The sequence below is a fragment of the Chrysochloris asiatica genome, unplaced genomic scaffold (genome assembly GCF_000296735.1).
Source record: "Chrysochloris asiatica unplaced genomic scaffold, ChrAsi1.0 scaffold00018, whole genome shotgun sequence".
In the NCBI taxonomy this organism is placed as follows: domain Eukaryota; kingdom Metazoa; phylum Chordata; class Mammalia; order Afrosoricida; family Chrysochloridae; genus Chrysochloris; species Chrysochloris asiatica.
Window position 1 is genome coordinate 15,920,759 of NW_006408536.1, and position 4,531 is coordinate 15,925,289.

Sequence of the window (4,531 nt, forward strand, 5' to 3'; positions counted from 1 at the left end):
TTTTGATTTTGTGCATCATGACAAGTTATGGACAACACTGCGGAGAATGAGTATTCTGGAACACTTAAATGTGCTCATTAGGAACCTATATATAAACCTGTTCTTACAGAACAAGGGGGCACTGAATGGTTTTAAATTAGGAAAGGTGAGAGCCAGGGTTGTATTGTTTCATCATACTTTTTTTCTCTTTCTAAACACATCTACTTTCCCAAACTTTATTAAAGAAAAATAAAAGTAATGATGGTAAATCTCTAGAACAGTCAAATTTCTGGGATTTCTCCCTTGAAAATGTGACATTAGATTTCCAAACACATGCCAGAAACATACATAGTCCCCAACTGTACTATGAGACGTTGAAATCCTAAAATGTTCATCTTCCAACTTTTCCCAGTCTGTGGTCTGTCTTTGGATCTGCAATAACGGACTGAACGGCTACGGTGTCTTCATTAATTTCTGTCTGTAGCTCTCTGAGTTCTATATGAAGCAACCACAAGATTTGAGCAGCTTCATTAAGAACTGCATCGCCTGTGTCAAAACTAAGACTATGCTTATCTAAAACAACAGATAAGCTATCTTTTGTTTGCTGTGCTTTAGCAACTGCATCCTGTGTCAGGTGCTCCTGAACCAAAATGCAAATTGCCTTTAACATTACCAGGTAATCATCATGACGCTGAATCTGAAGAAGGTTTGCCAAAGCCATTACCCCAGCCTTAAAATTAGGATTATTTACTTCCAAATTGATTAATGGCTCTGCATTTTTAGTTGCAGTATCAGCATTTTTTGTATTATCGGGTACCAAGTCCTTGTATTTTTCAGCATTATTTCCATATTCAAGTCTAACAGCTAAGCCAAGAAGCCAGTCAATTGCATCCTGTCGATCTTGAACCTTGAAAGGGCAGTTAACGTCTCTGAGATCCTTTTCAAAGAACTTGGGCCAGCCACTGCTGTGGATGTTTCTTAAATTCCCTCTGTCTTCAATCTTGTAGTGGCTGATTTTCTGGTCTTCAAGCCAAACAATAAAATTCCTAAACTCTATTTCATCTTTACAGTTGAAGCCGGTAGGGTTGTGGTTGTGGTAGTCTAGAGCCGTCAGCTTGTGTCAGAACATGGTCCTGGCTTCTTACTGGGATTCCCCGGGGCAGCTGCCGGGAGAGAAGAGCTTCACCATACTTATTCAACCTGTATGCTGAGTAAATAATCCAAGAAACTGGGTTATATGAAGACGTGGCGTCAGGATTGGAGGAAGACTCATTAACAACCTGCGATATGCAGATGATCCAACCTTGCTTGCTAAAAGCTAAGAGGACGTAAAATATTTACTGATGAAGATCAAAGACCACAGTCTTCTGTATGGGTTGTACTTCAATGTAAAGAAAACAAAAATCCTTACCACCGGACCAACAAATAACATCAAGATAAATGGAGAAAAGATTGAAATTGTCAAAGACTTCATTTTGCTCAGATCAACCATCAACACTCATGGAAGCAGCAGTCAAGGAATCAAATGACATATTGCATTAGGTAAATCTGCTACACAAGACCCCTTTAAAGTGTTCAAGAACAAAGATGTCAGTATGAGGACTAAGGTGCACCCGACCCAAACATTTTCAATAGTCTCATATGCATGTGAAAGTTGTCTGAAGAACAAATAAATCTGTGTTGGAAGAAGTACAGCCAGAATGCTCCTTAGGAGCCAGGATGGCCCGACTTCATCTCTCATGCTTCTGACATATTATCAGGAGGGACCAGTCTCTGGAGGACATCATGGTTGATAAATTGGAAGGTCAGCTCACTAATTCCTATGGTGGAGTCCTGGTGTGGCACTATAGGATAAGCACTGAACTGCAAGATCGGTATGAACTGCAAGGTTGGCAGTTCAAACTCACCAGCTGCTCCTTGGAAACCCTATATAGGGTCACTATGAGTCAGAACTGACTTGATGGCATTGAACAACAACAATGCCTAGGATATCAATCTTTATGTGTTCCATTTAATTTTTGACAATTTGCAATTTTCCTAGATTCATACTTCGTACATTCCATGTTCTGATTATTAATGGATGTTCGCAGCCGTTTCTTCTCATTTTGAGTTGTGCACCATCAGCAAATGAAAGTCATGAAAGTTTTTACTCCATCCACATCATTAAGGTAAACTAGAGCAGTCAAGAAATCAAACAACGTATAGCTTTAGGCAAATCTGCCACACAAGACCTTTCAAAGTGTTGAAAAGCAAAGATGTCAGTTTGAGGACTAAGGTATGCCTGATCCAAGCCATGGTACTTTCAATAATCTCATATGCAAGCAAAAGTTGGACAATTAATAAGGAACACTGTAGAAGAATTGATGCATTTGAGTTATGTTGTTGGAGGAGAATACTGAAAGTACCATGGGCTGCCAAAAGAACAAACAGATTTGTGTTGGAAGAAGTACAGCTAGAGTGCTCCTTGGAAGCCAGGATGGCCAGACTTTGTCTCTCATACTTCAGACATATTGTCAGGAGGGACCAGTCGCTGGAGAAGGATATCATGTTTGGTAAGGTGGAGGGTGGGAGAAAAAGAGGACAGCACCCAAGGAGATGGGTTGGCACAATGACAGCATCAAGGATTGTGAGGTTGGCCCAGGACCAGGCAGTGTTTCGTTCTGTTGTGCATAGGGTCGCTATGAGTCGGTACTGACTCAATGGCACCCAACAACAACTACAAACACTTTGAGGAGGCAGCTCTTTCCCAGTTGTGTTTTGAGTGCTTTCCAACCTGAGGGGTTTATCTTCTGGCAGTATATCTGACTGACAGTGTTTTGCTGTTATTCACAAGGTTTTCAGTGGCTAGCTATTCAGAAGTAGTTAGCCTCTCCTTCCTAGTCTGTCTTAGTCTAGAAGCTCCACTGAAACCTGTACACATGGGTGACACTGATGTTATTTAAAATACCGGTGGAATAATTTCCAGCATCACAGAAACCACCATAGTACAACAAACTGACAGATGAGTGGTAGTGGTACCTGCATACAACAGAGTGCTATTTAGCAATAAAAAGTAATGAAGTACTCAAACATGCTACAACCTTGACATGCTAAGTGGAAGAAGTCGGTCACAGGAAGCCAAATATTGTATGACTCCATTTATACGAAATGCATAGAATAGGCAAATCTATAGAGATAGAAAATAGGTAAAAATTTTTTTGCCTAATTGTTAAGTGCTGTTGAATTGGTTCAAACTTATTATGGCCCTGTATGTGGTTTCCCAGGAGCAGCTGGCTGGTCAGTTTGAACCACTGACCTTGAGGTTAGCAGTCCAGCTTAGAGATGGGGGGAAAGTGAGGAATGACTGATAATGGGCATGGAATTTCTTTTTTGGTGAGATGAAACTGTTCTAAAATGGACTGTGGTGATGGTTGTATGACTCTGAATATACTAAAAACCACTGAGTTGTATACTTTAAACGGTTGAATTATATGACTTGTGAAGTATATCTCAAAGCTGTTGCTAAAAATAGTTTCAACTAAGGGAGAAGAAATACCATGGGATTAAATGGCATAAGATAAACTTTTGAGCTATTTTGATCTTTAACAGATCAGAATTTAGAGTCACCCTACCTTAACTCTAATGGAGACGGGTAATGGCAATTGACTCAGCAATTCACTTAGCAAGATATATACTGAGTTACTGTATGCCAGGGTAGGTGCTGAGGACACTGAACTATACAGGCATGGGTGCCACACTCATAGAACTTAGAATGTTCTAGAAAGACACAAATTAAATGACTAATTATACAACTGACTATTTAATTACAATTGGGACAAATGCCTTACAACAAAAATATAGGATAGTAGGGAAAGGTATAATGTAGGACACTGATCTAATCTTAGTTTGTTTAGAAAGTGATGTTTGAATTGAGTCCTTAAGAATCATTAAGAATAAGCTACATTAAAGACTGGGTATGAGGTAGAGAGGATTCCAGAAAAAGAGAACTGGATCTTAGGTGGGAAAGAGCCACATACCCATAGAGTGCCAAGGAACTAGAGGGAGTGAGAAGTGGGAGGGCAACACGGGGTGGGCTGGGGGGCAGACCTTGCTGGGCCTCATAAATCATTTTAGAAATTTATTCTTGATCTCCAAAGCTGTGGAATGCTGTTGAAAGATCTGAAGAGAATTTTCAATTCATGGCTACAGTGTTCTTTGCTGTTATATTTCCTAGTAATAACAGAAAAATGAAACTACTAGATTATGCCAGTAGAGATGATGTGGCTCCCCCAATTCTTACCAAATTTCCTAAGTGCATGGTTCTTATATTTTGGTCCTTGGGAAACAGTTTATGCAATTCCCAGATGGGGAAGGGAGGGGAGAATGTACAGAGGAGCCTTAGAAAATTAAGTTGTGCCACATGAGTTTTAGTGAGCTCAGCAATGTCAATAACACAATGATCCATAATGACACACTGGCCTTCTTTAAATTTGGATGTATGTCGGAGAGTGAGATCACTCCCTGTGACTCTAGGGTCTTGCTATTTACATCTGCAATGCTAAAATTGGCAGCA

At 40.1% G+C, this 4,531-nt stretch overlaps 1 pseudogene; it reads right to left on the bottom strand.

Annotated features, from left to right (window-relative positions):
- Positions 1–370: 370 nt before the first annotated feature.
- LOC102828594 lies at positions 371–1,108 on the bottom strand (annotated as a pseudogene).
- Between the last annotated feature and the right edge of the window lie 3,423 nt (positions 1,109–4,531).